Below are 13,364 nucleotides of genomic sequence, written 5' to 3' on the forward strand. Positions count from 1 at the left end.
ACTGTCGTGTGTCGAAATACTATCAGAACCCCGTCAAGCGAGCTTTTGAATGTAAACAAAGAACACCCCATCAACAGCTTAGAATTCATGAATAGTTCAACAGCTTAGAATTTTATAAAACAAATTCATAATCAAAATCGCTGTTGTTAGTTATCGAAAAATAACCAAGATGTGATTTTTGCGTAAATGTCACTAAACTATACAAACTGCTATTATCCGTTACACTATGAATGTTTCTTTCATGCGAAAGTGTCCCTTTTTCGATTTGTATGAAACTGTCGTGTGTCGAAATACTATCAGAACTCCGTCAAGCGAGCTTCTGAATGTAAACAAAGAACACCCCATCTGGTGACCCAAGCTTCAAAGCAGTGCTTCACTTCTAGTGCCGGCTGGCCCCTCCTTCCTTTCCTACCTCCATGCTAGAAACCCGTCGACGTATCGCCGTGCTGTAAGGGTGTCACGCATGACAACTACAGGGACCCAGATATTAAATGGAATTGCTTCCATAATTCTCGGTTGTCTGACTATGTGGCGAAAGAAAGACAATCAAGTGAGTACCAAACCGCTGTTCTGGACGTCTCCAGACACATCTTCGCTGGTCATCGGGGCTCATCTCAAAGCGGAACACATCGCTGAAAGCAGTTCTGCTTCAATATGTGTAATCCTAGTTCGAATACGTCTGGTACCATTGCAAATGTGCCTGGCAGCGTGAAGGCGGTGAGGGGCAATCAGTGCCCTGTGATCTCAATCCTATTTCGCTAAGTCGCCTGTCAATTGTCATTGCAATTAATGGTGCACCGGTTACACATCAGACGCATAAGGGGTATAAGGAGGCATAAGGGGCTGCGAGCGCCGATTGGGTAATCCAGTAGCGTCTCCGCCCTGCGGGGCTTACGCTTCACGCACGCGCAATACATATTTTTTCAACACGGCAACCTTCGTCGATTGGCAATGTAGACTTCAGGCACGCATTATCAATTGCTGTCCTTTTTTCCATATACAAAAATAAATGTTTAGAAGTTTTCATAGTCCTAAAGTATTCATAAATATTCAGTACTGTTTGCATTAAGAATTACTGATTTGCTATTCAGATAAAACCAGAAATGCGGAATTTATTTACTCGGGACTTAAAAGCAAAGAATCTCTACTCCTTACAGATTCTTTGCTTAAAAGCTTATGCGGAAACAGACGTTGTTCTTTCTTTAAAATAGACGTTGGTCTTTATTGACGTGTTGATGTTAATACTGTAGATACCGTGTTGATGTTAATACTGATGAATTAACACTGTAGGTTTCTGTAACGGTTAATAATCAATTTACTTAACCTTATTTCATATTTATTTCCTAATGCACTTTTGTTTGATATTCCGTCCTATATTTACTGTTATAAAATTTCTTTTTAAATTTATTTGAATTCATATTTTCCACAAAGGCATCTCTCATCCAAATAATTGAGTGCTTTGCCATAATCAATTAATTTAAATTCATTTTACAATTTTTAATGCAGTTTTTGTATTTATCTATTATTTTCTTATATATTATATATCTTATATATATATATATATTATATTATGGACATCTTTCTATATTATGTGTCTATATTCTCTTGTTGTTGATTACATTATCTTATCTATTTGTAATCCAAAAGACATACACTTTATTCGTAATCGATCCTCTAATGACTAGGCTTACCATATTTTTTTTTTACTCAAACCGGAAGAATTTTGGGAAAATACTCACAAACAAAATAAAACCTGAAAAGCAACTATTAAGAAGAAATGAAAATAAAGAAAGATTGAAAAGGCTAAATAAAGAAATTATTAACAAAAAACAACAAGGAGTTAAATTAATTTTTAGTAACTCAATAGTAAATCAATTCATTAGTATGTAGCATTAGTGTTTAAACTTGTGTTTTCATCACTAGTGTTAACTTTGTTTAAAAATTTTTTGTTACTTTTAACAGCATCGAAAAATTCACTGCAATTTAGTTGACTATTAATTTTGCAGCTTAGTAAAGCTTTTAATGTCGATTCAGCCAGTTTACATCTTTCTTCAAACCCTTTTTTTATGATGCTTATAATCGACAATATTCTTTTGATTGCTGCCAGTGTGGCTCGCATGCTTGAAAATGTATTCTATCATTTAAATGGCACTGTGCTATGAAATGTGTTTTTCTTTGAAATGACTGAAATTTTGTATCGATTTCTTTTCACAATTTTTTTTCTAAATTTCATAATTAGCTGACCAAACCTTTTGAAATCATTAATTCATCAAAAACTTGATCCATATTTATTGTATAATTTGTGACAGTTTAATTAATTTTTCATTTGAAGCTTCAATTTCAGACCATTTTAATTTCCTGTTGTCTATTCAGGTAAAAGATGCCACCTCACCAAAACTGTTTTCCCAAAGCTCAGTATAAGAAAAACATCAATCGAAAAGGTTGTAAATTCTTGTAGGGTTGTATTGATATTAATAGGTCTATTATTTTCTAATATGAAACTTATTTTTTCAGAGGCGTTCATTTTTACCATGTTCTGTGCGTTTATGTGCACGAAACAGGTTTTGTTTTGAAAAAAAAAAATTCCTCACAATCATCACGTGTAAATTTGCGAGCAGTTCTTAATGTAGAAGCTAATTCCTCTAATTTCGAAGGATGGCACTTAATAATATGCGTCCATAGATTTCGTCGGAATGAATAGGACTTCTAACATTCCAAACAAAAAAAAAATTTCTTCCGTAATAATCACACTAAATATAAGACACAAGTAAACTGGTAAGTGAGGGTTAACTTCGTAGCGTGACAATATTTAGCGGAACAACATGTGTTTAATCGCCAGTCTTATGATACGTTGCCAATAGTGTATAGTAGATGCCAGCCTATTACGCTAGCGAAGCATATCACTGCGCATGCGTGAAGCGTAAGCCCCGCATAACGAAGAAGCTACTCTCTCTCCTCTCGTTCTGTCTTCGCTCTCGTACCGCTGCTACCTTTTTGATTCTCTGTATGGTCGTCGTCGAATGCTAGCGTCGTCGAATGGTAGCATCGTTCTTACAAAGTTCAAGTCTACGACCATCTTGATACTTTTAGCCTTATTGCACATCTTCTTCTCAAATGATGACATCAGCTCATACTGTTCGAAAACCCGTCTACGAGACACTAGTACAGTCTCCGTTGGCAACAATATTCGTATGGAAGTTATGCCTTGACATTGGAAGATCCTCTGTTTTATAAAGCATCCGGATGTTTTGCTGCAATGCGCTCAATCAAGTTAATCAGTTACTGGTCGCCAAAAGTTAGTTGCGTATTCTGTCATAAGGTATGGCATGCACAATTTCACTCCATTCGAAGAACACTTTCTTGGTGCGTCGCTTTTTATGTTACATATAATGTATAGAAACGCAGCCTTTTCTTTTCCCTTCAATATGAAACTAGATGATATTATAAGCATCTCTTAATGTAGCTAACTCTCTATGTTCACTGTATGTATGTTGATACTATCATAGCATTCTTTTTTGTAGCCGTTGAAATGTAAAAATTTTTTAAGAAAACAAAATTTGAAAGGAATACTTCATTTTCTATAAATTAATAGAGTTCCTGCGACTCTTATTAAGAAGTCATCTCCACTAATAGCAAATTACTCAAATATGTACTGGCTAGATATATATCTCAAAAATCATGGTATGAAATTTACCAACATTGACAAAAGCAGTTTTTTGAATCATTAGTACTTTTTAAAGATTTGCCAAGAAATTGGAGAAGAAAATGAAAAATACAACGGTGGGCTAGCTTTCAAATGGACAAGTGTTAAAGAACCACTTCAAATTAAGTACAAGAATTTTACTTTCTTTTGAAATTTTAAAAAAAATGTAGAATTAGACTTTTCAGGAAATCTTTTGAAATCAAATGTGAAACAACTGAGCATTGATCTCGAGTCTTTCAGTAGCTAGCTAGATGAACTATATGACAATAACAGATGGGAAAAATGCCTTTTATTCTTTGCAAATTGACTTTCAGAAAATTTTGTCTATGAGTTGATTTACTGGGCAGTTATTTTTCACCCTTCGAGCTAGACATAGCTTTCCATTCAAAATCATAATATCACCATTACAGATGTGAAGCTTTCTTGGCTAAGTTGCTAGAATGCAAGAAAATAAGAAATGCCAACATTCTTTCTAACTTTCCAGCGCATAAGAAAGCCCTTTACCGAGATATAATTTAAAGAAAAGAATTTCTGCGATTTGTTTGAACACAGATATCTGAAAATACTTGAGAAAATTAGAGTTCTTTCAAACATCATTTCTTGATAATATCAAAATTAATAGCATGAATTTGCATCTTCTTCTTTCTAGCACAAACTGCGTTGATGATGTTTAATGAAAAATTAACTTATCGATCTTAAAAAAATTTGTTATAGCTGAAACTTAATTCAAATTACCCCAGAGAGTTCTAACATTCCTTAACAGAAGCTTATATTTGCATTGTAAAACAAGCTATGAAAGATTTAATTAGTATTTAAGATAATTAATAACAGTTTTTTCACTAGCATATCTTTAAAAAGTAAAATTTTAAGCTTAAATTTACCGTATTTTAAATAAAATGCATCGTTATTTTATGCTTATTAAAGAAGAATATAAATTTCTATAAGCACTTTTTGAGTTTCATTTTGATAAGTTAATTTCAATATTACTTGTTTGCTTTAAACTGTTATATTTTAAAATATAATGCTCTATTTTATAACATATTTCTAATATTATATTTTTAAATATAATTTTCTATTTTATCTGTATAATGTATTTTCAATGTTTTTTTTATTTATATATATGTCTGTATAATTAAAATATATTCATCATATTTAAGTTTATCATAGCTAAAGTTTTGGCTAATATTTAATGTGTTTATTTAATTTATGATGTGTTTCCGTCCATTGTTCTACTATCACAGAAAAAAAAAACCATCATTAGTAAAATTTTTAAAGAAGAATCAGTATTTATTTACATTTAGATTTAGCGTAGTGATACAGTTCAAATGTAATTTTAGAATTTTTAATTTACGGATTGAGATACATTATGTATTTAAATTTTTAGTATTTTCAGTACTGAAGATTGAAAATGAACTCCGTAACACTGATAACAAAAAATTTCAGAATTCTAAAAATAATGAACCTATTAAATACATGAATTATATAAATGTTTAATAATATTTTTGGAAGCATCGAATTTATTTCAAATCAACAAATCTTGTATACAAGTGAATAAATACTTCGTATTTTAGTTTAAAATCTGGTACAAAAGCACAGTACTTTTATATCATGTCTATATCTTTGATGTGTTTCTTTTTTTCTTTGTGGAGAATGTTATAAATAAAGATTTTTACATGAGAAAAGTGATAGCACATGCTTTTCATAAAGCAATTTTTCTTTATTTTTGCATTACATTAATAAAAGAGAAAATATTTCGCAGCTGGAAACAATCTTCGTTAGATTAAATTAAACGAAAGAAAGATGAAATCATTGCTATTCTTTTAATTTACATCAAGTCCAAATGCAGTTTCTACGAAGCAAAAAGAATTACTTTTCGTGTGAAAAGTCGATTAAGAATGAAATCATGTTCTCGGGAAGCATATTTCATTGCCGGTAGAAAAATCGTTTGTTTCTAGGTGGGATAATTACATTTTAACCATGGGTATAATGTCAGAAAAGAAATGTTAAGACAAAGGTTTTCTTCTATTAATGTCCTTTCCAAACTCAGTGTAAGGAGAGGAGAAGAATTAGAAACTTAATTTTTAAGCTTTGCGTAATTAATAGAATGCAGAAAATGAGCTGTTAATTTTGCCAAATAAGTTGATTACTTATAGCGTTTTAAAATTATAACTATATAAAGTTCTTTAGTGATTCTTGCAATGAAAAAAAAACTGTGGTCACAGCATAAATCCAAAAATGACAAACATTTGGGATAATTATCCATCCTCATATAGAAATCTGGAATTGCTTTGTCTGTTTTTCTATTATCTGTAGGCAAAATACATACTATATACCATAATCGTTGAGAGGGCTTTTTATTTTTTGTTTATATTTCATTTCAGCAAATGTTAATGAATAAAAAATATATCATTCTGAAAAAAAAGTGCAAAGCATATGTTTTGTTTTTGTTTTTTTACAAAGGCAATTAAAGTGTACACTTGTTGGAAGACCTACTCTTATTGGATTACATGAAGTAACTTTCTATTGTAACGAAAGTATTTCTTTCACGAAAAAAGGTGAAATGCCTCAACATTTATTTTTTCTATTTTTAGAAAAAAAAGTTTTTTATTGCAGTTGATCAGTGAATGATTTATGGAATTAACAAATCATACTAGCCTAATTATTATATTGCCTATATAACACCTGTTTCTTTAATCAAATGAATGGAATATGTGTTAATTATTAGATTACATCATTTTAACCCTTAATTATTAAATACTTAAGAAGTTAACCCCGAATGCAGGTTTACATGAAAATATTTCGTACAAAAAATTATGGATGTAAATATTAATTTTATTATTTTATCAGGTGCTGCATCATTATGCATCACTTTCATACTTTAATGGAGTTAAATTATATAAAATCAAAGAAAAGCGCATTTTTGCGTTTATTTTTATTTATTTTATTTCAGTAGTTATTACATGGCTAGTACGTATAAAAAAGTGAGAAAAATTGAACTTCGAATTTGATATGAATGGTTTTTCTGGGACTAAAATTAGCAACAAAAAATAAATAAATAAATGAATAAATAAATAAATCTGATTTGTACACCACATGACTTACTTGTACGGAATATTAAATCATACGCAGTTTTTCTTGAATTTCATTTAAACTGATTGGATTGAATTAAATCTACTTCGTCGACAGCGCATAAACCACAATAGAATAAATGCACTCTTTAAAATTCACTATATTTGTTTACTATAACGCGAGAAGTGTTTAAAAGACTACAGCAGGCTCCAATTAAAATCTCGTCAACAGAAGCCTACCGAAATACTTCAGGAGCTCGCCACGGATGTTGAAAGGCTGTCCCATCTTGCCTTTTTGGAATGCCCGACAGAAACAAGGGAAATCCTGTCTTTGCAATACTTTATCGATGGCATCCGGGATCCTGAAATACAGAAAGCTATACGAATGGCGGATGTGAAGGATTTGAAAAGCGCTTTAGTGTACGCCATGAAGTTCGAGGCAGCCCCGCAAGCAACTAGTAGAGCCAGCAAGCAACTAGTACTGCTAGATAATGAGCACCCACTTAGAGCTGTGCGAGTCCATGAGCCAGTGGATCAACTGATGGCTCGTTTAGATGATTTAGCCAGACAAGTCGACGCTTTGATACGGAGTAGGAGCGAGAAGAAAGTGGCTCTAAGGTGTTGGAGATGTGGTAGTGAAGGTCACCTAAGGCGGAATTGCAGAACACCCCAGGGTACGGAATATAAAGCAGATGATTTTACCAGACAAGTCAGGGGCTTGAGACAGAACAGAAGTGAAAAGAAACTAGTTCTAAAGTGCTGGAACTGCAGAGTTGAAAGCCACATACGAAGAAATTGCAGAACACCACGAGGTACGGAAAATAAGACCATTTCCCAGCAACGAAGCAGTAAACAAATTAGTGACCAAATCGAGGAACGGAGGTTGCCAGATAATGAAAAACCTTGTTTTAAAGCGCTTAAAATTTATACAGTGAGTGGCAACAGTAACGGACTGTCCATTAATGGGAATATCGATGGTGTTCCTTGCAATATGATCATTGACACAGGAGCTAATGTTACCATCATTAGGAAAGATTTAGCTGAACAGTTTAAAGATAAACTTATTTGGATGCCATCCTGTGTTACCCTTCAGACTGCGTCTGGTGATAAGATCGACATAACTGGGAACTTAAACGTAAGCATCACGTTTGGAAGTGCCGCCTACCATCACACGGCTTATGTGGCGGATATCACAGATCCATGCATACTCGGATTGGACTTTTTAAGGAAATACAATTTTTCCTTAGACTTGAAAAACAACAAACTGCTTTCAGCATCTGGCGGCATGACTATACATCCTCAAAAGGGATCCTCACCTGGAAATGTCGACGCTTTGTCCGAAAGATCCAGCTCGGGAAGCTGCCGAAATCATACTAGGGTTGAAAAGAAACCCAAGACTACCAGCTATTATTCAGCCCAGATGCTGTTTGGTCGAGACCTTCGTCTGCCTTGGGACCGCCTGTTTGATCGCCATACGGATGCGCCTTCATCGCCTGAGGAACACATCCAAGATATCCAGGCCCGTTTTGAAGTGATGCACCGTTCCGCACGAAAGCGAGTGAACTTGGCGACGGAGAAAGTGAAGACCAGATACAACACGAGAGCTGGACATAGATCCAACAAAGAAGACAAGGTGTGGTTGTGGAATCCGAATCGACGGAAAGGACTCTGTCCGAAATTACAGTCACCTTGGGATGGCCCGTACACAGTCCTAAACAGGCTGAATGACGTCGTGGTTCGGATTCGTAAGTCTTCGAACTCTAAACCTAAAGTCGTTCATTACGACAGGTTAGCTCATTACTATGGCCATAGTACGTAATGTAAATAATTGTAAATAGTATAAGACCATGGTCCTTTTTGTTTTTAAATGTGTATTTGATTTGATTTGTATTTAGTATTTGATAGCATTTGATTTGTTTTATTTATTGCATTTATTGTTCATGTTGTTTATTATTGTAATGTAATGCTTATTAATGCATTTATGCCACAGTCGTAAGTTTAGCTTCCTGACCAGGGATTGTACTGCCCGGGACGTGCAATCCTTGGGAAGGGGGCAGTATTACGAATTTGGTATTTAAAAAGCTAATGTTAGTTCAATTATAAATTAAATGGTTTTATTTCTCGCGCAGTGCAGCGCGTGACGAATATTAAAAGAAGAAAGCTAAACCGGAAAATTAAAAATACAAGAGCACGTGCATTTAACATTAAATAAATAAATATGTCTTTTTGATTTCGAGAAAGTACCAGAAAATTCTCACACGCGATTTAAAAATCTTATAAAAGGAGGAAAACCTCTCAGTTCGTAGTAGTAGTTGCTTAGTTTGTTGTTTAGAAAACTGCTCTTGTTGATTATCGTGAATTCGCGGATTAGCTTTCTTTAGCTGTTTTGGAATTAAGGTCTATTGAATGTTTGAGTAGTTAAAAAATAACTACTGTGAGATATTGTAATAGTGCACGATAATTTGAGGAAATTTAAGCATATTTCTTGTGATAATAATAAATTTTTGTTCATTTTTCATCGGACTTGTGCATTCATTTCGTAACGAACCCGTACGCACGCAACAATATGTTGATCAGGTACTTGTTCTCTCATTTTATTTCATTACGAGAAGCCTACGAAAAACATATAGCAGTGCTTTGTGAAAAATATATCTTTAAACTGTAAGTATCTAGGAGACTCATTTTGCTACGGCAAAATGAGGCACCTACGGCAGATTTATTAATCTAACAGCAAAAAGTACATAGTGAAAGCAACTCACCGGACTTGCGATGCGTATAACACCTGTTTCGGGCTACGGTTCGAAATCTTGCATTTTGAAGTACACTTTTTTTGCAAAAAAATCGAAGCACCAAGAAGGATTTTTGCAATCGTGATGAAATTTGGTATGCAAAAAATCTTGATCGAACATGCAAATGATGAAAGTTTCAAGGCAAATGAACAGGAATTGCGATTATAGCGCGCATTTCTAGTGCGCAATTCGCAAAGTTTAAAACTAGTAACAGAGGCGGAAAATTATATCTTTTTTTGTTGCTGCCATTGTAATTCCATAAAGAAGAAACTAAAGATGCCATTACGACGATATCGAAGACCTTACAGACAACTAAACGACTTTGAAAGTTGTCACATTGTAGGGTTGCGTGAAGCTGGGTGGTCATACCGAACAATAGTTCGCCACCTGCAGCGTATAGACATTGCTGTGCATAGATGTTGGCTGCAAGGATTGCTGCAAGGAAATTGCCGACAAAATGAAGGCTCTGGATGGCCAAGGAGCACAAATGCGAGGCAAGATAGGATGATTGTTCGCCAGGCCCGAACCGGCCCAACGGTATCATTGTCGAGTATTCAACGAAATACAGGCACGTCTATACCTCCCATGGTACCGTCCACAATCTCACAGCACTTGTCTGAGGCGGAGTTACGCTTACAGAGGCCTTTAAGACGTTTGCCTTTGACCCCACAGTCATCTGGAGTGGTGTCGCAGCCGATCATCATGGCTGCCGTCAGACTGGCATCGTATAGTGTTCAGCGATGAATTCCGCTTCACTCTTGAAGCAAATGACTACCGTGTTCGTGTCTAAAGGGGACGGGCCAGCGATCCCAGTCAGCCTTTGTTTCACAAAGGCATGCAGCCATAACCCCTGGTGGGATGATGTGGGGCGCTAGTTCTTATGACAGAAGGTCATCTTTAGACATCCTCCGAACAGCTTTAACAGCTCAACGATAGGTTGATACCATCGTTGGTAGGTTGATACATCCTACGGCCGGTTACATTACCCTTCATGGCACGTCATTCTGGGGCCATTTTACAACAAGATAATGCCAGGCCACATACCGTTCTCATATCTCTGGACTGTCTCTGTGAGGTTGATACTCTTCCTTGACCAGCAAGTTCACCAGACTTTTCACCAATCGAGCATGTCTGGGGCATGGTAGGCCGCCATTCGGGCACCACAGAATATCGCAAATTCGGAGCGACAACCGATGGATGCCTGGCAGAATGTGTCGCACGATGACATTAAGAACTTCTACCACTCCTTGCCTCGATGAATTCAAGCATGTATTGCCACCAGGGGCGGTTCGACCAACTACTAATTTTTACACTCAATGCGTGATTAGGAGCCGCGAATAGGTACTATGACCTTGATTTTTTAATCATTTTATTATTTGTGTACGAGCTATAAACATATTCAATTTCATCAAAAACAACCACTTCCTTCATGGTGCTTCAGTTTTTTGCAAAAGAGTTTATAATGAATAGATCTTGGAGGGCAAAAGAGACTTTTAGATTGCTTGTGTTCTTGAATTAAAGATGTTTCACAAAATTTCCTGTGTACTTCTGTCTTTAACGCAGCAGAGACAGCAAGGCTTTGTACCAGAAGCCACAGTGGACTGTGTAGGACCCTGGATTTCCAGTATACCGCAGTGGACTGAGTTGATGCAGCAGTTCATTGTAGAAAGCCTCTTATATTTAACTGGGAGTCTTTATTGCATCCGAAGAACAAGTTGGTGTTATTTTTATACAAGAAATTGGACTTAGTAAAGCAGTTTATCAAAGCCAGGTTCATCTTCGGTAGCCTAACGATATCGCAGCAAAGGCCTATGTATTATGCCTTTGTGCCGCATGGCTGAACTGATCTATTGTTTCTTTGCTTTTCACAGAAAATAAATTTTTATTTTTAATGTAGATTCTAAGATTATGCAAAATTTTAAAAAAATCAGTAAACTTTTTTTTTTTTTTTTTTCAGAATGATAAAGCAGCATTTCAGTAATCAAGAATACATTTTAATGTTCTCTGCTATCATGCAAGAAATTTCTTGTTTTCTGTGGATGCCAAAGTAATTTTTTAAAATACAATATTTTAAACATCAAATTATTGTTTATCCAAGTGTTTTTCTAATTATTTGAAAGATAAAGTAGACCGAACTGAGCTGTAGTTATAAACTCACAAATGTAGTTTTTCTCGCTCTTCCATTTCGCGTTGCAATTTTTTAATGTGAGTTTGAAGTTATAGTACACAGACCATGGACTTTTTTAATCGAGCGTAAATAACGGCAATCATACACTGCAGAGACCATTACACTAACATCAGACGAAACAAATTCTACTTAAACCGACATCGGTTTTCTTGTATTTTGTTTCCTGCGAACAGGTAAAATCCTCATCATAATCAGAAGTACAACTTCCCGTTTCCTTGCGTCATTCTGTCTCTTCCGCTTTCCCTAGTCTTAAAAAGGAGAATTACTAGTGACTGGTTTCTTTTCTTTCTTTCTTCTTATGACCTTCACCCACAGACATATATGACATTTATCAAATGTAATAGCAGTAGCTTCGTGATGCCATTGATAGTTATCATGGAAAAATGCAGACACAATTTAAATGACAGGATTGATAATCTGATCGGTATTTTCTATTCATCAACGAAATTGATCTTAATAACAATGGTGTATGAGTAAAACAGCTATCTCTTTAGAAAAAATATTATTTTTCTCTATTTTCTTCTGGAGTTTATTTTTTTGTTTATTGAAACCTGGAACAGAAATAACAACGAATAATAAAAAAAGGCAAAAAATCTGAAAGGTTTCAGATTTTAAATACGTCCAAAGGGGCGGTTTTTTTTTTTTTTTTTTTTTTTTAACTTTTTGTGTGTTACCTTTATTTATTAAATATCATGTTCTTCGCACTCAAACCATAAAAGTCAGTCAACAGCAATATCGCAAATTAATTTTTAAATGAGCATATCTTTAGAATTTCCGATACAGATCCTCGCGCGCGGAGATAAAATTTTTTTTTTCTCTACAACGTTGCCATTGCTCGCTGTGAACTCCTTTAGTTTGTTAATCAAAAATTCGTTAAAGTTTACAAATAGGAAATCGATAATAAAACAAATTTCAAATTCAAATTAGGGCTTCCAGATGCCCATATTCTATAGAAGATTATGTTATTCAAATTTTGATGGCTCTAGGTACCGTTGTTTTATCGTCAATGAGACAAACATACATACATTTATCCAGATTCTTCATTATTTAAATATAAGACATGACGATAATAGTATATGGCAGCAACGATTTGAAAAGTGATGCAGCCTTTTAAAGTTTTCAAGGCAAAATTTCAAAACGAAATTAATAATCCTTCAGGGCAAAATTGCCTCTTTAGACTAATTAATGGTGGCTTGCTTGTTGAAATTTCTTTAATAGCTGTCCACTTTTCCTATCAACTTGAGTTCAGAAAATCTCGTACTGTATTTACTCGTAGAAGTTTTGTTTTATTCTTTTTATAATGAATCTAAACTCGAATAATAGTGATAATCTTATGATAAAACATTATTCTAGAAATCAACGAAATTTTAAAAGTCGTAGACAAAAGAAAAACAACTGTCAAAAGAGGAGGTCTAATATTTTTCTTTTTTAAAAGAGATTTCTTAAAAATAAGAATAGAACATAATATTGACGAAAAAAAATTCCCCAAATTTATCCTGAATAAAGTCTCTGAAGATTATTTATGAAAAGAATCTGATAAATTCAGCATCAGATGAACCACTCGCATTCCATTTGAAATAGAAAACAAAGGGAAATATTGCTAATAATAAAGCTCT

The sequence above is a fragment of the Stegodyphus dumicola genome, chromosome 4, assembly GCF_044657685.1.
Source record: "Stegodyphus dumicola isolate Sdum_Otavi_A_Nest chromosome 4, ASM4465768v1".
NCBI classification, from domain to species: Eukaryota; Metazoa; Arthropoda; class Arachnida; order Araneae; family Eresidae; genus Stegodyphus; species Stegodyphus dumicola.